Source organism: Lontra canadensis, unplaced genomic scaffold (genome assembly GCF_010015895.1).
Source record: "Lontra canadensis isolate GAN:19392208 unplaced genomic scaffold, GSC_riverotter_1.0 scaffold8, whole genome shotgun sequence".
NCBI lineage: Eukaryota > Metazoa > Chordata > Mammalia > Carnivora > Mustelidae > Lontra > Lontra canadensis.
The window spans coordinates 32,025,035-32,047,215 of NW_022631002.1; positions in this window are offsets into that span (position 1 = coordinate 32,025,035).

Here is a 22,181-nt window from a genome sequence, read left to right on the forward strand (position 1 = left end):
GGAAGGAAAGGTTCAGAATCTCAGCTCCTTTCTTCCCACCTCTGTCTCCACCCTCTGTGTGCCCACAACCCTCCCAGAAGGTGTTCTCTCCAGATCTGTTAGATTAGTCAAACCAGCCATGGTGAGCTCATTTCTCTGTTTTCAGGATGACCATGTGATACAATTGTGGCCAATGAGGCCTGAGGCAAGAAGTCTGGGGTTTTTGTGAAAAGTCCCCTCACTGATGAGATGTTCAGGAAGAGACAGCCTCTTTTATGGGCCAGATAGCATCACCTTTGGAAGGGACCCAAGACCTGCACCTGCCATCTTGTGCAGGTGAGCATGTGGACAGAGAAGTGGATTCTGGGTTTATCAGCACAACTCTAGGGACAATGGGGGTAGCTTCCTAGACCGCCTGGCCCACAACTGTAACTTCCTTCAGAGGCCCGCCTTCAGGCTCCTGGAGCTGCATACTTGTTAAAGGAAGGGAGCCATAGTCCATGCTTAGCGGGGAGCCTGCTCTGTCCTGCTGGACATGGGCAAAGAAGCCTGTGGTCCCCCTGTCACTGGCAGTCATCTGGCTTTGAGGGAAGTAGAGTAGAAAGACAGACGAATGATATCATTGAACAGCTGGTTATCGTGGGCGGAGCTCATCCTGGTTCTAGACTTCTGGGTGGGTGAAACGGTAAAGCTCCTGGATCTTGAAGCCAGCTTGAGGGGGGGTTTCTGTGCTATGCAGCAGAGCATTCTAATTTATCTAAAGGTCATGCTCTTGTGAGTGTGACTGCTACACACACAAACATACACACGCATTCTATGTACGCACACACTCAAGTATGTGCCCAAAACTGCAAGGTCAATTTTCAAAAACCCCACCGCTGCCCCACACACCAGCAAAACTAACTTAGAAACAGAATAGCACAACCACTGTGGAAAACAGTAGGCTTAAGAAATTAAACATAGAGGGGCGTCTGAGTGACTCAGTTGGTTAAACGTCCAACTTTGTTTTTGGCTCAGGTCATGATCTCAGGGTCCTGATATCAAGCCCATGGCAGGCTCCCCACTCAGCGTGAAGTCTGCTTCTCCCTCTCCCTCTGTTCCTCCCCCCACTCATTCTCTCTCTCTCAAATAAATACATGAAATCTTTTAAAAAAGAAAGAAAGAAATTAAGCATAGCATTGCCATATGATCCAGTAATTCCACATCTGGGTATATACCCAAAAGAGTTGAAAGCAGGGACGCAAATGGATATTTGCACACCAACATTTAGAGCAGCGTTCCTCACAACAGCCAAAAGGTGGAAATTACCCAAATGCCCATCAGGAGATGGATGGATAAACAAACTGTGGTATATCCATACAATAAAATTATTCAGCCTTAAAAAGAACACCTGCTATAACATGAATCAATGTTTTTTTAAGAGATTTTTGTTTATTTATTCAAGAGAAAGAGAGAGAGAGCACAAGCGGGGTTGGGGCAGAAGGAGAGGGAGAAACGGACTCCCCACTGAGCAGAGTCCCATAGAGGGCTCAATTCCCAGACCCCAGTATCATGACCCGAGCTGAAGGCAGCTGCTTAACCAACTGAGCCACCCAGGCGCCCCAACATAAGTCAATCTTGAAGACGTTATGCTAAGTGAAGTAAGTCAGTCACAAAAGGACAAATACTGTCTGATTTCACTTATATGAGGTACATGTAATAGGCAAACTTATAGAGACAGAAAATAGAGTAGGGGCTTCCAGGGGCTGGAGGAGAGGGGAATGGGGATCATGTTTAGAGAGCACAGTGTCGGTCTGGGAAGATGAAAATGTTCTGGAGATGGATGTGGGGATGGTTGTACAGCAATGTGAATGCATGTATCTCACTGAGCTGTATGTTTTAAAATGGTTATATGGTAAAGGTTATGTTATGTATATTTTACCACAATTTTTTTTAAAAGACTTGAAAACATAAAAGAAAAAAAAATACCCTCTTCACAATAACAACAACACACAAGGCACCTTGGAATAAACCCAATCAGAAGTTCACAGGACTCTGGAGAAAACCATAAAACTTTACTGGGGAGATGTAAAAATTGATCAAAATAAGTGGAGATATACCATGTTCATGGAGGAAAAGATGTCCTAAAGAGGACAAATCTTCCCAAATTCATCTATAATATAACGCAGTTCCAACCAAAATCCCCACAGCATTTTTCATTGAACTCACTAAGCTGATTGTACAATTCCTATGGAAGACAATAATACAAGCATATATTGGAACAAGTCCACAGATTAGAAGTATACAGCTCAACGAGTTTTTACAAAATGAACATACCTGGGTCACGGTCACCAAGATCCAGATCAAGAAACAGAATAGTGCTCCCGAAACTGCCCTTCTACCTCCTTGCAATCACTACCAGCTTTAAGGATACCCTAGTCTCCTGGCTTCTGTTGTAATCAACAAACTTTGCCTGGTTTTCAACTTCCTATACATAGTATCACATTGCGTGTACCTTTCTGTGTCTGGTTCTTCCACTCAATGTCCCCAATGCATAGTTCATCCCTATTGTTACCTGAGTTGCCGATCTTTTATCTCCTGACTGGGTACTGTCCCAATGTATGACTCTCTCACCATGTATTTATGCATTTTACTCTTTACAAGCATCTGCGTAAGTTTCCAGCTTGGAGATCTCATGAGAAGTATTCTGGTCCTTGTCTGTTGATCCACATTTATGCACAAACTTACTGGACACATTCCTAAGGTTGGAATGAGTGGGTCATCAAGAAAAATATGCAAATGAGCAGAGGATGTTGGTGTAGGGGGTGGGGATGGGGTGGTCTTGACCTACTGGAGATCAAAGTACATTATAAAGCAACAGCAATTAAAAGGAACACAGACTAGCAAATCCTCAATTCTATACACACATACACACAAGCATACACAGGCATGCACGCAGGACTCCTGTGCACGCCTACATCCATTCCATACCCGGGCTTGCACTCCCACCCCACGTACTCCACAAGTCAGCAAAGACAACTCACGGCCGGACTTCCCAGACCAGATAACTGACTGTCGCGGTCCCTTTCAAGTGGTATCAGAGCACAGGCCTGCAAGTATCCGGGAGAAGGGGAAGAAGAGAGAGAGCCCCCCCTCCCCCGCCCCCGCCCGCCCTGCACTCCTCCGCCTGCCACCCGCCCACTGGCTTTAAAGGGAGAACAAAGTGAGCGGGATCAGAGGGTGCAAGGTGATGGCAGGGATGCCGAAGCCATTTATCACTGCCAGATGTGTGAAGGGTCAGGCTGCAGGGCCTGCTGGGAGTGCAGCAGGAGAGCATGGACCCCAGACACGGAGAGAAATAACCTGTCCAGTTGGTGAGGGACCCCAGAAGGGCCGCGAGGACCCCCTTCTTCACAAAATGACACTGTGCTTTCTTTTCTGTCCAGGCCAAAAGGGGCTGGGGCCAGGGCAGAGGCAGCGACAGCTTAAGAAAGGGCCGTCAGTCAAAACTCTAAAAATACCCTCCTGCCGCCAGCAAGCTCACCCCTGCACCCGCCCGTGGGCTTCCTGCCGCCTGAACGGTCCCTTGGTGACACACAAGGACAAATGTTTGCCCAGAGAGGCCTGGTGTCAGGCGGCACACATGGTCCCATGGTGGCGTCTGTCCTCTACCCCACCCCCACTCCTCCAGAACCCTCTAGCAGGCACACCCTGGGCCAGAAAGGGAGTCAGGAGGATCCTGGAAGGAAGGCATGCCTCCACCCTGGGCTTCTCCATCCTCTTGGAAAACAGGGACACAAGCTACCTCTCTTTGCAGGTGACTCCCAACCCTGAAAAGAGCCAAGTTTCCTAGGGGAGTTGGAGACTCCCGTCAGATGGGGGTGGCACCATAAGCTCCCGGGGAGTCCCTGGCCTGGGACCAGGAACCATCTCTGCTTCTGCTAAATTCCCAGTTTGGTTGGGGAGGGCCAATGCCTGTCCTAGTCTGTTGGGGGAGGCACAGCTGCTGCTCTGGAAGCATGCTGGGCTGATGGAGAAGGCTCAGCTCTTGTCTTGAGGTGCTCCCAGTCCAATAAGGGAGGTACAGCTTCCCAAAGACAGTGTGTTCCCACACAGTGACAACAGCAGACTTTCAGCCAAAATCTCCCCAAACTTTAATGCATATCCAATTCACCAGGGATCTTTTAAAATACAGATTCCATTCCGCAGGCCTGGGGAGGGGCCTGAGATTCTGAATTTCTAACGAGATTCTGATGCCATTGCTGCTGCTGCTGGCGCCTGAGCAGCGCCATGAAAGATGAGACGGATGGAGGGTGTAGACAGCTAACTTCTATTGGCTGTTCTGCTGAGGGAAAGAGCCCTGAGCTGCGGCTGGAGGGGAGGGCTCCTTGGAGGCAACAGGGTAGAATCTGATGTAAAGAGGGAGAACTTTGGAGCCGACGGGCCTTAGGTTCAAATCTTGCTTCTGACACTCATTAGCTGTGTGGCTATGGGCAAGTCTCTCGACCTCTCTGAAGTGAGGGGAAACGGCCACGCCCACCTCGCCGCGCGCTGTGGGCAGAGGAAGCACTAGCACACGCCTGGCACTCAGTAGGCGCTCCAGAAAGCGCTTTCCGGGATGGGGGTATGGGGGTGGGGTGGGGGGTGGAGTGGGGGGTGGGGCCGCGGGGCAAGCCGTCCCTCCCCGCCGCCTTCATACCCCCCCACCCCCTCCCCCCGCGCTGGCCGGGGGCCCGGTTGAGCGCAGGAAGCCCGCGCGCCCGCCCCGCCCCCACCCCCACCCCGAGGCCGCCTTTGAGCCCAGCGCCGCGCTTTGAAGTCCCAGATGGGCCGGGAGGAAAGAGGATCCCCGCGCCCAGCCCCCCAGCCCGCACCTGGATAAACACGCGCCGCCAGCCCCGCCGCGGGCCCCGGACCGACGGCCTGGCGGCAGGGACGGCCGGGCGGCCGGAGCAGCCCCGCAGCGGCTCACTTCAAAGGGCCCGCGGCCGCCAGCGGGAGGGGCCCTAATCAGGCCCGGCTGCCGCCGCGCGGACGCCCCGCCCCTCCGCCCCTCCCGCCCCGCCCCTCCCGCCGCCCGCCATCTGCTCCGCGTTAGAGCGCGCACCGGTGGGGGCGGGGACCCCAGGCCCCGCGGCGAGCCGACCGAGCGGCGGGCGGCAATCAGCGCCCCATGCGAGCTCCGTGACATCACTGCTTCGCTCACTCAGGGGTCAACTCAGCAAATGTCTAGTGCGTGCCTGGTGCGAGAGGGGCAGAGGAAATTCAGGTCGTTCGATCGTTCATTCATTCATTCTTTCATTCCTTCCTTCATTTAACAAATTATTGAACACCTACTATGGGGATACAACTCATGCATGAATGCATTCATTATCCGATAAACAATTTTCGAGTGTCCACTCTGTGCCAAACGCTGTCCCCAGGCTCACCTCCCTGGGCCACTCGCAAGCTCTTCCTTATTGGCTCTCTCTCCTTCAGGATTTAGCACCTGTTCTCTCTGCCTAGAATGCCCTCCTCTGCCTGGAACGAGCTCCTGCTCATCCTGCAAGAGCCCAGTTTTTTTACAGTTTCCTCCCCATTCTATACGCACAGGGTGCCTCCCTCCTACTAGAGAACATATGGCCTTGAATGACAGTGATTTATTCCTTTACAGGATCTGTGTGCCCCCAAGACAGACAGCTCTAAACTGGGCCCTACCAGTAACCAGCTGTGTGGCTCTATAACCTCTCTGTGCCTCAGTCTTGTCCTCTAGAATCAAGAAAGGACAAGGTCCCCTTCGCACGGTTATGGGAAATAAGACCAGTCAAACTCAAGGCCAGGCCTGGGCAACAGCCTGCAAAAAGGTAAGAAGAGTGGCCTGGTTCTCTCTACAGCCCTGTGGCTCCAGGAAGCAAAACTCAGTTCACGCTCCCTCCTCCAGGAAGCCCTCCTGACCTACATCCTAAGAACAGGCTTCCTCTCCTTCTGCTGAGATCTTGCCTGTCTGACTCAGCCCCATTGGCTACCGGCATCCAGTTGCTCCTGGCTGCTTGGGACCTGCCAGGCTAGTACGCTGAACCCCGGGGTCCAGAGAGCAGGGAGGCGGCACTGTGCGTCTTTTCTCCCCCTTCAGTGCCTGGCACATTGCTTAGCTTGTTGCACACACCAGATCCAGTCAATGAGGGTCCCTCTCCGGCTCTTGCTCCCTAGGAGGGAGCTCAGGCTAGTAGATAGGCCACTCAGGTCCTGGGCTAGAGTCCCTGGGAGTGCCAGGAGCTGCCTGAAGTAGGAGCTTCACTCGCCACAAGCCTGGGCGGGATGGGGATGGGTGATGAGGAATCACAGGCCACCCGCCCATTCTCGCCTGTGGCCTGCTAAGTGCCCAGAAGCTAAGGGTAACCAGACCTTTGACTTTGAGAGCCACTGAAAACTTCTTGGAACCCTGGGGAAGTCCAAAGAGACAGCCGCAGGGATGGAGGCTGGGACGCCTAAGCAAGCCAAGACAGCCAAGGTTTCCAGGGAATCTGAAAGGGACTGGTTACCCACAGACACTGGCTGGCAGGCAGATAGACAGACAGAAAAAGCACTACTGACCCCCCCCCCCGGGGATTCTCATGGCCCTCCTTGGGCTCTCAGGCCCTCTGCTCCCTGCCAGCTCACCGTCTCTGTCCCTGGTGTGGTCTCTGTGTCTCCTTTGGCCTACTGCTCACCTGCAGGGCAGTGGGAAGGAACTTGGGAAAAGGAGGTAGTCAGAAAGGTCCCAGGCACAGGACCCGCAGACCATAAAAGTGCTGTGGGCCTTTGCGGGGGCGCTGGGGGAGAAGGAGTAATGTTTGTCACAAGCTACAGACTTGTGACAAAACACCTGGGTTCAGGTCCGAATTCAGCCACTCTCTAGCTGGAGGACCAGTGGACCTCCCTGAGAGCATCAGGGAAGGGGTGAGGGCAGCAAGTCCTCAGGCCAATGGCCCCAGGCTCCCGCACAGTTGGATTGTCATGTGGGATTCTGTCAAGGGAAATTCTCCCTTTGGTAGATTGATTCCCAAGCAAGATGGAGCAAAGCTGCACTCTGGTCCTTCTCCTGCCTGGTGGGCTTTCCGTGGGGGGCAGCACCCCCGGGAGCTGATGCCGAGGTGAAGATTCCAGCGGCCTGTGCAGCATGTTTGGGAGGTCCCTCCCGGAAAGCCGGAAAACTGTCATGGGAATGGGGGAAGCAGGCTGGGGAAGGGCAGGAAAGGAAGGTATGCTTTCCAGCACAGCCCAAAGGGGTCAGCTTCAACCTGACCCCACAGGAGACTCTGAAGCGGCCAGGCAACGGCGCTTTCACACAGGTGCACTAGCAGGGAACAGATGCCCAGGCACTCAGACTCTCCCGGGTGTAGACAAAGAGAGCAGCCACCCCGAGGAGTCCTTCAAAAAGGAGCCAGCACAGAAGCAGGGCTGGGTGCCCACAAATGATAGAAAGGGACCCAGGTGACTGTCCACCAGTCCAAGATCTTCTTCAGTTTTGCCCTTTGAGTACTTTCTGGAAAAAGCACAGGCATGAAGCGTTCCCTGGATGTTCAGGGCAGATCCAAAAGGTCTGATGGACCTGGGTCTCAAGGTCAAGGCACTTGATACTGTTGAACAGGGGGTCTTGGCACATGGGGCCCGAGGGGACCGTTCTCAAAGCCCTGGTCTGATCCGGTTCCTGCCCCATTGAAAGAGGGCACCCTCTCGGAGTCAGGCAAGGCCATGGCTGGAGGGCGCAAGATGGCCTCAACATTCCACACCACCACAGCCAGCTGTGTGTGCTTGGACAAGGTGTGTCACCTCTCTGAGCCTCGATCTCCCTCCTCCACGGTAGAATGGGGTAATTATAATTACTGAGTACTGACAATGAGCCAGACCCTGCGCTGAGCCAGTGTTGGACTGCTGGTCTTCCCAGGGTTGACATCTCCATTTTCACAGGCAGTGAGGCCTATCCAACCTTACCAACCAACCCCCTAGGTTGAACTCCATTCTTGCCACCAAGAAAACTGCTTCTAACAATCCTCACGCTAATACATGAGTTCTTGATATTGTTATGGTTAACAATAGTTGCAGGTGTGGATTCCTGAGGAGGACCCTTCCTGTATCACTTTGCCATCCCTGGCAGGGGTACACGTGCAGATGTACAAGTTGTACACTGCACAACTGTCATGGAGGTACCATGACAACGGTACAAATGGCTCCCCCTGGGACTTTGCAGTTCTCAACCTGCTCCGCCTACACCCCACAGCTCTGAACCCAACAATGTAGTCTCCTGATTCAGGTAGTTCTGATGCCGACCCCCACCTGCAGGATGTAGAGTTACCTTGCGTGCACACATCCATCACATGATCAATAATGAAGCATTTTTGAGGTAGTCACACAGGCAATAAAGCAAGCACTTAGCCCCATGCCTGGCACGCACCAAATTCAGTAAATACTACAGTTCCTGTGGTTTGGCCTCCCACATTTTTCCACCCGAGCACCAGCATCGGATTGGGCTTTCAGAGTCCCAGATCTGGGGAACTTCTAGAAGACCCCAGCAAGCTAGGGCTCCCCACCCTGGCCCCCAGTTTCCATTGAGAATGACCCCCAGAAGTCTGTCACTTCCCCGGAGGGGAGATAGGATTGGATCATGATGTCCCGTCTCTTCTCAGGGTTCAAAGCTGCCGCTAGCCCCCACGTGGCCAGCTTGATTTGTTTCTTATCTTTAATTTTTTTTTTAATCGAGCAGATCCCCTCCGGTTACTTTTGCTCAGCATCTTACAGCATCTTTGGAGCGGGCAACAAAAGCATTCTTTTTGGAGCCTGCGGGGGCCCAGGGCAGAGCCACTTCAAAGGGAATGCAAAGCGACAGGCAGCGATGTCCCTGTCATTGTCCTCCCCTGCGTGTCTGCCCCCCATTGTCCTGAGGCCGCCCTGAATAGGCAGGCACAAAGGCCACCGTTCAAAGTGGGCACCACATGCTCCATCAGAAGGCCAGCCTTTGCCTCTGCTCTGTTCCCTTCATCCTTGCACACACACAGGTTTCCACCCAGGGGAGGGGAACTGGCCTTGAAGTGGGCTTTCTTCTCCCCTGTCTCTCTCTCTCTCTCTCTCAAGCTTCTCTCTCTCTCACTCTTTTTCTCTCTCTCTCTCTCCCTTCCTCTCCACCACCCCCACCTCAATCTCTCCTCCAAAGCCAAAATTTATGATTACATTCTCAAGCAGCCTCTGATTGCAACCTTTGCCTCTTTTCCTACAGAACAAGGAGGTTTCACCCTAGGCTGCAGACCTTCTCGAGGACTGCTGGGGCTTTCTGGCGGGGTGGCAGCCCTGCTGGGATCGTTTTTCCCTTCTTAGGGGACATGAAAAGCAGGGTAAATCCCACTCTGGCACCTCTGGCATCAGGGGGTCTGAGACATGCTCAGCTGAACAGGAATTTAGAAACAGCCCTTCCAACCTCAGTTTTCTAGAACAGGAAATGGAGACCCAGAGATGAGGAGCCACTTATTTATTATGACCCCCCATTTCTAGAACAGGAAATGGAGACCCAGAGATGAGGAGCCACTTATTTATTATGACCCCCCATTTGAAGAAGGAAATGGAAGCTCAGAAAAGTTAAGCAACTTGACCAGAGTCGTACAGCTGGTTAGTGACAGAGTTGGTTGTCCCAGCTCTGCCAGACTCAGTGAGACATTGAGTGGCATTTGTCCTGTGGTCCTGGGTTCTCCTCCCAAGCACATAGTGTGTAGCGTCTCAGGGCTGGGATCAGGTCCTTCGGGAGATGAGGGGAGGGGGGATAACCACCTCTCAACTCAAGCCAGTGGGTCCGATTGGAGGTGCTTTGTGACATCCTCAACCTCGAGCTCAGGAGGCCCTGGGAAGGAGAGCGAGCAGGGCAGAGCCCACCCTCAGAAGCCTCGGGGATCGGGGGAATGTAGGAGACACTTGTGTGGAAGCAGCCTGGCCGCCTGACAACTAGGGAGTCCCTAGATTAGGCCAGGCCCCGGAACCTGGGTTCAAATCCTGCCTCTGTTGCCAAGCTGTGACTCTTGTGCATTCTTCTGCAAGATGAGAGTAATAGAAAAGTGTCCCCCTTGCAGGAATGGGGTCTCGGCCAGTCCCCAGCACACCGTAGACACTCAAGAAGCAATGTAGCTATCACTGCTTTTATAAAAATCAAGAAAACGGGGACAGGGGAGTGAGAGATCTATTTAAGCGTCAGCCCTGTGGGGCCAGGAGAGCAGTTGGTGGGGGGCTCCAGATGGAGGGCAGGACTCAGAGACGGGGTGCTGGGTAGCAGAGGGAATGCTGGATGAGAGCAAGAGCACAGCTGAGCCACCTGGCCTCTGGCTGGCTTTAGAGACTATTCCAGAAAGAATCCAGCCCCACGGGGGAGAGGGGAGGCCTGGCACACTGCCAGGGGTGCTGGGCCAGCCTCATTGGTCCTGGATGCTGGGCCGAGCTCAGCCAGCCGGCTCGCATGACCAAGAGGCAAGAGAAGCCCTCTCTCTAAGGCTCAGCTTCTCCCACCTGTGAAACGAAAGGAATGAGCTTGTTTGGAGCCGGTTATAGGGGCGGGCTTGCTCCTGTGTCCCAAAGAGGCTAGGGCCAGGGGCAAGTCCGCCCAGGGGACAGGGCTGCAATCCCCCACGCCCAGCTGGCGCCAGCACTGCCCTCTGGGCCGGCACGGATCAGACCCCCACTTAAGGCTGCCTTGGAATACGGGTGAGGCAACTTTGAGAAACCAAGCTTGGAAAAGTGCCACGGACTTTGTGCAGTCTTGAGTCTTTGTACATTCAGCGAAGGCCAGATTTGGACGAAAATGAAGAAAGAGCCATTTCCGGCCCTCGAGGAGCTTACAGTTTGGTGGGGCACAAATGCAGAGAGAAACCTGGGGGGAAGTGCAGTGACAGAGGCTGACCCAGGTCTGGGAAGAGCTGGGGCCGGGGTTCAAGCTGGGGGGAGCATCAAGGTGTATTGAGTGGATCTCTCTCCTTCTCTCTCTCCTAATCACACACACACACACACACACACACACACACAGGGCCTGAAGCAATCTTCGTAACACCCATTGGCCCCAGGACGCACTCACACCCACCGACCTGCCTGTGCATGGAACCCACATAATGAACTCCTCCAGACGCAGAGGTGGAAAAATCCATACTTGGCACAAACCGAGGTCATTTGCCTGGTATTCTGACCAAGTCCTACAGACCAAAAAAAAAAAAAAAAAAAAGAAGAAGAAGAAAGAAAAAGAAAAAAAAAACAAAACAATACAAATGTTAAAACCAGCCAAGGTTGAGGGAGCCCATCCTGGGTGCCCACCATTCTGCTCTCCTACCCTGTGAGGTGCGGACAGACAGAGCAGCAGTGGTTCAGAAGAGGAAGCAGATTAAGATCGTGCGTGGCCCTGGGTCCCAGGGAGTGACAGAGCCTGCGGTCACACCCTCGGGGACTAGTTCACAGACCCGGCTCTCACGGCTGCCCTCCGCCCTCTGGGCCAGGCCAGCTTCCTACAGGAAGGACAGGTCACCACTGATTAATTTACTAAGAGGTGTGCAGAAAGCCATCAGCCCTGAGGATGGGCTTCCCTTCTCTTTGTACCGTGGCCTCTTGACGACAGGGTCAGCTCCTGCCCGGAATCCCACCTCCGTGGGAGGCGCACGCGCTGCCTAATCTCATTCCCTGAGATAAATCGGCCTAATGAAATCTTCTCTTTGGGCAAATTAATGCTCAGAGGAAACAGCGGAGTGTAAACAGAGTTGTAGCTGCGCCTCTTTCGACACCATTGACTTTCAAATCAGGCTGCTCCCCCAGCCCGCGCGGCAGAAAAGGAGTCAAAATGTAAATGTCGCACAAGCGACGACTCTGTAATAAATGCTCATTCAACATTTATTCTTTCTCAAATCATCTCTTAAAGCCCTTTCATGCTAATGTCGAGGAGATGTGACATTAGAGAAATTGCTTTGACATGCTAAGGGGGCTCCAAGATTAACCAAAAAAGAAAGGACAAGATAAAGCTCGCGGAAGACCTATTTCAGAGGAATTATTCCTGCCTTTGAAAGTGTTCCGAGGTTGCCGCACATTTCAGCTTGTTGGCATCCATGTAAATGAAGTGCTACAGAAGTCCCCAGCTCAATTCCACTTGAATGAAAGCTCCAGCCGCTGGCACAGGGACAGGCAGGGCGGCCAGGCAGCCGGATGACGCTGAAGGAGGCTGGAGGGGGCTTTCTGGTCCTGAAGGCTCTCTTGTCCCCACGGTTTGTGAGGGGTGGGGGATGTCAGGGCCCAGCAGGTCGGTGTGGCCGGCACCTGATTAAAGAAGCAACATGTGCATCTTTCATCAAACACGGTCTCCTAGCAACCCACAGCCGCTGGCCCCGCCCACCATTCTTGCCTCTCCAGGGTCCTGTGAACTTGAGCAAGCTGCCCCAGCTCAGGGCCTCTCACTACATGGAGATAACCAGAGAACCCACTTAGAGAGAACCCAGGGACGTGAGTCACGGGAGTGCTTAGCCAAGTGGCTGGCACTCTAGAAGTGCTCAAGAAATTGTTGGCGGCGGATGTCATTCCTGTGACTTAGTCCCTTAATGCCCAGCTGAAGTCCAGATGAAGTCAAGGGCAGACAGTCAAAGCCAAGTCTGCTGCTGCATGGTCCGTCTTGCTGCCCTCCTCCCCTGCCCAAGCCCGGCTTGGGCACCCGCTTCCGGAGCAGCCTCACTCTTGTCCTATTTCATCGCGCGGTCACGGGGTCTTCCATCCAGCTCCCTCAGACAACTGGACTCTGGATGAAGGACCAGTGCGGCATTCCTGGACACCAACATTTCAGAGTAAGTTGGATGTGCTGTGGGCATCATTCTTCATCACTGGAGTGTCTGAGAATTTCCTGGAGAGGAAGGGAAAGAGCATTTCCTGAGCTTCTGCGATGGACCAGACTGTGTGCCCCAAGTTCATAGTCTGAAGTCCTAACCCTCGGGACCTTAGGAGGTAACCCTACTTGGAGATGGGGTCTTTAAACTGGCAAGTTAAAATGAGGTCATGAGGGTGGGCCCTTATCCAAATGACAGTGTCTTTATAAGAGGGGGAATTTGAACACAGATCCCGGGGTGGGGGGGAGAGATGGGATGAAGACAGAGGGAGAGGGCAGACATCCACAAGCCAAGGAGAGAGACCTCAGAAGAAACCAACCCTACCAGACCTTCATCTCCGACTTCCGTCTTCTAGAACGAAGAAGAGATTTCTGCCGCTTAAGCCATCCAGCCTGTGGTCCTTTGTGATGGCAGCCCTGGGGAACTAACATATCATCTTCTAACCAGGTTCTAGCCTTTGAGTTGGCCACAGCCCATTGATATTGATATTATTCTCATTTCTAGAGTTAGACAGACTGATGTAATTATCCTTAAATGTCAGTGGCTTGCCACAGTAACACTTGATTTCCTACCCACATGGTAGCCCCATGCGGGTGTCTATCAGTGGGGTGCCCCTGGGCAGCTCTTCCTCAGCAGTGCCCATGGCTACCCTCCTCCCATTTCTGGTGGAAGATGGAGAAAGGTAGTGAAGGATGAAGCCTGGGTGGGTTTATAGCACAAGCCCGGAGGCGGGAGCATCCCTTCTGCCCTATTTCATTGCTTGGTCCCACAACTCATCCTGACCCCCAAGGCTGCAGGGGAGGTTGGGTGGGATCTGCTGAGTTCCCGGGGGAAAAGGCAACCACTGAAAACGACAAGCAGAAGGGTCTGTTACAGAATAGATTCAGAGCGATGATGTGATGGGTCAAAAGAAACAGAGCAAGTTAGCTCCAAAGTGAGACCCATGAGCTGCTCATTGGCGGCCCCATCATCTTCACCACTGTCCTCCCCACTGTCCTCCCCACATCATCAGCAAAAACCATACCCACTTCCTGAGTACCTACTATATGTCCAAAGCTGCTCTGGGCACTGTGACACAGAACTGCCCAAGACCGATGTGTGCCGTCTCTTTGAGGAAAGAGGTTCTACCAACCAACCCAAGCTGGGAATGAGGACACCCACCGGTCCCACTGGGCTGGGGACAAAGTGAGTGCCGCAGATGCTCATGGCTCCCAGAGGCCTCTGGGCCACTAAGAGCGGATCTGCTGGCTGGAGGAGAAAGGGAAATGGGGGGATGGAGAGGAGACGTGATGGGTGAGAGCAGGGGGCAGCTGCAACCAGGGGCTGCGGGGTCACAGTGAGCCTGGCGAGGTGGCCAGAGCCTAGAAGCTCAGGGCTTGCTTGTGTCGAAGCAGTGGAGAGGTTCAGGGCCAGAGTGTAGTGAAGGCCGTTGCTTCCCTGCCCATAACCTCTGGGTCTTTCCCACTGTCAGCCTCCACGTTGCTCTGCCCGAGATATTTCTCTGATGGCCAGAGTGCCACGTGTCCACTCCAACCACAGGCCAGCCATGCTGGAAAATCCCCAGTGCCCCAGAGCAGCTCTTGGCCTGTGTCAGAGGGGAAGTGGTGTGTGAATACCCCGGCTCCCTCTTGCTTGGGAGCTGGGATAACCCGAAGTGTGTGTTCTACACTGGCCCCCACGGCCCCCCAGCAGGGTAAGTCCCAGCCGTCCCCAGTCCTACCTCGCTTGTGAGCATGCCTCTCCCTTTGTCACATTGCTGCCCTCCCCTTCCCTTCTCCTGCCCCTTTGCTGGGGTATCCTGGGATTGTCTTCCAGATAAGCTACTGGCAACCAACTTACACAGTATCACATAATCTGTCATTATTGCAAGAAGGTTGCCAGCAAGTATCCATAGGTGACACCCTGCTAAACTCATTCCTCATCATAGGATCCTGGTGCTTGGTTGGGGGAGGTGAGCACAGTCCGTATCAGAAGGGCCTGGGGGACCTTCCCAGCCCCTCTGCGTGCACATCTTCTCAGACCCACTCCCAGCTCTCCTAGAGAAGGTCACATGACTTAGCCCTCTGGGTGGCAATCCCTCGCTCTCCAGCCCAGCAATCTGCACAATTACCCCATAACTTCTAGAGACCCAGGGGTCAAATCTGGCCATAGCTCCTTCCTCTCCTCCCACTCTGGACCCCCATGGAGCATCTATAGGCTTGTCCCACCTCTCTCCCATGAGATTCTCCACTCTGTTGTGAGCCAGCACACAATTCATGTGCAAAGCCCTAGACTTGCCAACGGTCCATCTGGGAGACCAACCCCTTCATCACCTCAGACCCTTAGTCAGCTCATGCTGGCCCAAACCTGAGACAGCCCCTCTCCGCAGATGAGGCCAGCCCTCCTTTGGGCTTGGGGTGGGAAGAGGTGACAGGGGCTCCCCGTGGAGACAGCTTGATATGGACTTGGGGGAGAGCATGGGCAAATACAACTTCAGAGGGTGCCCCCCACTTCCCGATATAGATATTACAGAGTCAAAAACGCACTAGAACTGTCAAAGGCCTGGGGAACCAGGTAGTAAATTGTGAAACCCAAGCCATAGTTCTATGTTTGATGGTGGGAAAATTACAAGTGGTTTATCAACAGGGGAAACCGGATTTTTTTATTTAAAAAAATAAAAAGCTACATGACCAGGAGAGGCTGGCTGCATTTGCTAGTGTCCCCGGGCGAGGGCATACGATGAATTCAGTGAGGCTCTCGCTTTGGGAACATCTGTGAAGAGCTTCTGTGGATTAAACCCCCAACCCATAATTTTTTTTTTTTTTTTTTTTTAGTTCTGCTACAACTGTTGTCTTCAGTGGGGCTTTCCAGAAGCAGATCCTGAAACCAGCATTTGAAACAGGGAGTGTTTATTTAGGGGATGGTCCTAGAAGGCACCTACAGGCGAATGGGGATAGGAGGCACAGAAGCCAGTTAGGGGGTGGTAAATAGCAGGTCATCTGTGAGCAGCGCAGGCTCACTCCTACATGGACTGCATAGAGCACACTTCAGGTGTCCCACCAGCGGGGTGAGAAAGCCGTCGGTTTTGGGGTTATAGTGTGATCCCAGGGATATCGACTTCCCTGCACTTCTACTGCACAAGTCCCAGCAGGCAGAGAAGCTTCCAGAGAGAGCCACAGATGGTGCAGTGGGAAGCCATAGGGTCAACCTGAACAGGTACGGTGTGGGGCGGCTTGGAAGGAGCATGGACTGCGCCTGTTACATCTGTGGGGAGAAGGAACAGGGTTCATGCCTCCACAAGTTCACCCAGTTCTATGACCACTACCAGGGCCCCCTAAAGCAAAGTCCAAGGGAAATTTTCCATGCAGGTGGCAGCTTCTTCATGCTCCCCAGCTCTTCATGAAGTGGAGGGTAGGGCCCTTTCCAGTCTGTTCAACAGGACTGATGTCCAGCCTCATCCTCCTCTGAGTGCTAAAATGAGCTCTTCTCTCGGGCTGTTTCCTGGCTGCTTGAAAAGCCAGAAGCCCATGGCACACTCTAAGCACTTTGGACTTCCTCTAACAGCACAAGATGGAGACATCGATCCCCCTTCCAAGGTCACTGCGGGGGAGAAGGAGGTCTGGGAGAAAGCTCCCGCCTGTCCTGCCAAACACCCTGGATGATGTCCGATGACTCATCTCGTCCATCCCTGCTCTGACGACTGTACCGAGTCAGACTAGAGTGGGAGGAGACTGGACCTCCGGCTTGCTGTGACTTCCCACAGCCAGCTCCCAGAACAGGGGACAATGGGGAGAGGGCAGCTCCTCTTGTGGTCTCGAGCAAGAAGGAAGGATCTGCAGGGGACGTATTCTCAGAACCTGAAGACCAACTCACAGCTTTCAGCCTTGGCTCCTGAGAAAAACATAACCGGGCAAGCTGAAGATTCCCTGGGGAATCTGGGGAGGGAGGGACCCCGGGATGGAGGCCAGGTCTGATGGAGGGCCAGGGAGGGCCTCTCAGAGCTCTACCACCCTGTTCCTGTGCCGTGCATCTCCCAGATCACAAGTGGCTCGAACGTCTTCTGATACCTTGACCGCACGCTGGTACCCAGCCAGATACCCACACATAAGTATTTTGCATCACGCCCTGCTTCGTCAGCCCTGTAAGTCACCTGTCCTGGGAACTGTCTGTTCCTGCCCTTTGCCCACTGTCTATTAGGTTGGTTGCCTTCTTTCTTGTATTTGGTAGGTTGTTTGGATGGGGCAGGTGGGACCGTTTTTCAATTACATGCATACAAATATTTACTCCCAGTTTTATCCATGATGTCTTTTGTCCCGTAGGTGGCCATTTGTTGTGACTCAGTTCAAGTCTGAGCGGTTCCTCAGCTGTCCTGTGGGGGCTGAGCTAGGGGCCCCGTCACTGATCCAGAGGTTCACAAGCCAGTCTCCCGGTTCGTCCGTGTGCCGCTGGGAACCACCGATGAGGCAGCATGGGGAGCTCCGACGAAAGCCAGTCAGAAGTGGATCCTAGCTGACAAACACACCGGGGTAATCCTGTAACCCTGAGACATCAGAGCCTCCATGCCCCTAAGCAGATGTCCCATGAGATTTGCCCAGACCTGGGACTTGACAAAATCTACCAAAGAGAGGCTGGGAAGGCCGGGGCGGGGTGGGGGCGCACGGAAATCAATCAGTTGCTGGGGTCTGCCAAGCCCCCTGCAGCCTCGCCTGGGCTCTGCCTCACGGGGGCCAGTGGGACCATAACCCTCCCCTGAGAAGCTTCAGTGTAACTGGAAGACAGGAGATAGGGCCGTATGGCAATATAGCACAGTGGTTGAAGCCTTGGTTTCTGGATCAGACTTACTGCTGTGGTACCTTGGACTAGTTTCCTTGACTTCCCTAAGCCTCAGACTCCTCATCTGTAAAATGGGACAATAATAGTATTGTTCTAGGATGAAATGAGATCATACTTGTAGCGTAATGCCTAGCACACGGGATAGGTTGTACAAACTTTTTACTAATGCTATGGGAAGTCCCAGAGAGTAATAAGAGGCCACCCCTTGTAACAAATGCTAAAACCAGGAGAGCTCAGCTTGGGGAAGGACTTGAACTGGGGGTGGGTAGAAATGGGACAAAGGAACCTGCAGTGTCTGAGGTAGAAGCAACCCAAGGGATCAGCCCTGGTCCCAGACACATAGGCTCCACAGGCAGATGGACAGAGTGTGAATGTTTATCCACTCATGACTTTGAGGACAGACCCAGTGTCAGTCATCCTCAGCCTCTCCCTCCTCTACCATCCCTCCAAGCAATTCTGCTCTGGTCCCAAACATGCGCTCCTGTTCAGCCAAACAAAACCCTAATATTAACAGCATTGTCCACTTTTTTTTTTTCAAGATTTTACTTATTTATCTATTTATTTGAGAGAGAGAGTGTACATGTGAGAGACAGAAAACATGCGTGAGAGAGAACACGGGGGAAGGGCAGAGAAGAGTAAGAAGCAGACACCACCCCCACCCCCAGTCAGCACGGGTCCCCACTCAGGGCTTGATCCCAGGACCCTGGCATCATAACCTGAGCCACAGGCAGGTGCTCAACTGATTGAGCCCCCCCAGACACCCCAGCACTGTCCACTTCAGAAGGTATTTTGGGGGCCATCCCTCGTTATTCAAGTGGGGTCCTTAGAGGTCTTGCCCCCCCATTCCCAACTGGCTTATCAGAGAATTTCTTCAAGCCCTGTACAGTACACTCCTGACGGTGAGGCTTAGAGCAACTACAACTTTGCCAGTGTGCTTCCTTTCCAGGAAACCCCCCACCCACTCTCTTGCCACTGAAGCCCTATTCAGAATCCTCTAGTCTTTATTTGATTGTAGAAGAAACAAAGACTCAGAGACATTAAGTGACTTGCCTGAGGCCACACAGCAGATCAGGCCTCTCAACCCTTCACCTAGTCCTCCTACCACAGGACCCCATCTGGTCCCCTATGGTACCCGGGTATGGCCAGCACCCATCCCCCCACCCCCACCCCACCACCACCTCACCCCCACCCCCCACCCCACATGGCAGCTTTCGCTCTCCACAGCCCTGGAACCCCCTGCTGGGAGCTCAGATGAGGGAGACCAAGGCTGGTCACCAGATTCTGAGGCCGGTACCTGCATGTCGGACCCCAAACACCTCCACCCATCCCACCACCATCCCCACTAATACATATTTTATGGGGCTGGTCTCTCTTCCTCACAAACAGTGTCGTTAATCTGCTCCCTGGCTGTGCAGAATAACATCCCTCAAGAACAGACCGCTTTCTGAATATTTTATCATTCTTCATTCCTTCTCCCCAAACTAATATTTATTTACACAGTCTACCTCCTGCAGGACAGCCATATTGTTTTCTCTGAGTGCCCAAGAACTCCGACGCAGAATCGCACATAAGTAAAAAAATATATGCCTTTGCTATTGATGTTGAAAGCAAGAACCAATCACTTATCAAGCTGTGAGGGAAGCCAGGAGGAAGATTTGCATACGGTTAAAAAAAAAAAAAAAGAAAAGAAAAAGAAAGAAAGAGAGTGAGAGAATAAAACAGACCTTCAGACCCTCTCCCCACAGAGGAACCAAATGAGAGGAGACGGACATCTTTTCTCTTCTCGAACAGGGAACCCCAGAGTGGCCGTGCCATCCTTCCGGCAAATCTCAGTGGTGGGAGAGCAAAGAGCTATTTTGTCAGCAAGGTCAAAAACCTCCTACTTGGCGATCCAAACCGAAGAGATCAGGGTTCTCCCTAAGTTTTTATAGCACGATTTTTATCATCATGGAATCATTGTTCCAAGGAGAATTCGAACCTTTGTGTGGCCCTTTTGTTTCCTGGTGCATTATTCTGTCTTGATCCAAAACAGGGGGCGCGGGAGGGAAAAGTGGATACGGGGATCCCCATGGACAAAGGAGGGAAGACGGACCCAGAGAGGGGACGCCCCAGCAGGCAAGTTCATTAAGGAATGCGGGAAGCTATTTAACAATTCATTCCAAAGTCCCCTTTAAAGAGGAAAAATTTGTTTAGAAAAACATCTTGCTGGGGCACTTTGTGTGTGGAGGCAAAGCTTTGCTGGGAAGACAACAATAAACTGAATTCGCCCTACATATGGGTTTAGCAGGGATGAAGGGTGAGCCGTGGCGGGAACTCGCGTAGAAAGCTATCCAGTGAAAAACTTCTATGGGGGCAAAAACTCAGGGGCTTTTCCAAGTAAGGATGACTAATAAGGATTTGAAAGGGTCAGTGTCTATAATGTCACTTTCCTCCTCATACTAGCCAAGTCTGCTGTTGGCACGGAATGACCGGTGTGAGTAGGGTTTGCGGGGGACATGGGGGAAGAGTTTGGGTCCACTCTGGGGCCGGTCCGGGGGCAAGAAAGGACACAGTCATGGAAGAGAGGTGAAGTGAGAGGGAAGGTGGGAGGCGGGGAGTCAGAACAGGCAGTGATCATGGAACTGTTGGCACCTAAAACTTGCAGAAATCTCAGGAGAGCTGGGTTGCCCATCCCCTCCCGCTCCAAGATGTGAGCACAGGATCTGATCCAGGTTACGTTCCTGTAATAAAGAGAGTGCCCTCCGCTGACAGGCGGGTGATTGGAAGGTAAATAATGAAGAGCCTCAGCTCCAGGGAGCTCCCAGTGTGCAATTTAAAAATGGAGAGGCGGGCAAGAGGCCTGGAGATGTCCTCCCCACGCAGGGACTCGGCTCAGGACTCCGAGCTGGTAGGAAGGCAAGAATATAGCCTCCAGACTGCCAACGCAGTGGCCATGCCCTCACCCGCCTCTCTCTGGCTACCCAATGGAAGAAAAGCAGGCTGGTCTGCCTCAGCCTCTCCCGTCTGCTGTCTAGGATCAGTTCTTGCCTTGAAGGCTTTTTGCATCTCAAGGGCATGAAATAGATCAGGATGCCTGTATTCCAAACCTCTCGGTGACTCCCAAGACTTCAGCCTCTGCCTATCTCGAAGTGACCTCTTCCGACCAGCAGACCCCTCTCGTGTGGCCCTCATCAGTCTGTGGCTTGAGTCACAGCCGTAGCTGCTCACAAGAGCCCCTGCCCGCTGTCTCCGTCTTCCTCAGAGCACTGGCCATGTTGATCTCCGTGCTGCTTCCTGGGATGTCTCCCCCAGCAAGTGCCACACAGTCCGGCTCTAGGGTCTGTGGGGGTGGACAGCAGCCACAGACCCACCACCAAATGCGTGAGTGGGAAATCCTACGCAGGTGCAGGCTGTCCGAGTTATTACAGAGGACCACAAAAATGTTGGTGTATACCATCATTATCCTTCATTTTATGAATAAAGAAACGGAGACTCAGAAAGGTTAACCAGTTGCCCAAAGGTCACATAACTGGCCGGAGCTAGGATTTCCATCACAACCACCTGACTACAAATCTCTCATGCTCTCCCATGCACTGAATTATAAACACCCCCTGTGGGCACGCTCCTGCCAGAGCACCATAAATCTGGCTTGGGCTTACTTGACCTGAAGTCTTGTCCCTCTCCTAGGGACAGAGTCTCCGTCAACTCCCCAGGGTCAATACCAGGCAGGAGGGCTCCAGATGGAAGGGCAGATTTGTGTATAAAAGGAAAGGGGGACAAGGGGGAGCAGGTCCCACCAATCTGGTGAAGTCACTGGCTGGATTGGTTTCCTGGGTTTTCCAAGCCCCAGGTCAGTGTGAGGAGGGCGGTGCAGAAGGAGGGGCAGAAGGAGGAAGGGGAAGAGGAGTGGAGGAGGAAGAGGGGGAGGAGAAGGAAGAAGCAGCAGATCCAGTGGGGGAGTGCCTGCTGCCCCCAATACCTCGTGTGCCCCAGGACACCAGCTCCCCCTTCACACACCCATCTGAGTGATCCCGGGGACGAGGTTGGGGCCCAGGAGGTCTATGATGTTTGGGGGTTTCATGCCTCTTAGATGGACCAAAAGAGAAAAGAATTTTGTTCCGCCCACTTATCTCCTAACCTTATAAACTCAGGATTAGCAGATCAAAGGCGGATTTGGCACAGCTGAGGGACAACAGGGGCTTCGGAGAACAGTTTGGACTCCATCCTTCATGATCAAATGAGCTTAAGTCATTGATAAATAAACGGCGTTTTGAATTCCTCTAATTGGGCGTGCGGGTCATGCCTGAGCCAGGCCAGCCCGGCCATCCGGGCAGAGTTAATGAGCTAGAGAGGGCCACGGGATCCCAGCAGCGGCCTTGAGAAGGAATTCCAGGGAGCACCTTGGACAGGGGCAGGGCTCCCCGTGCTCAAGGGCATGCTCTCTGAAGCCAGAGAGATGGGGTGGAACTACCACCTAGGAGCAGCTCGGTGACACAGGGTCCGCATTTCCCCAGCTGTGAGGTCACGTTAACAACTAGCCTATACTGAAGCAGGAGGCCCTGAGCGCAGGGCGCAGGCTCCCAAGCCCAG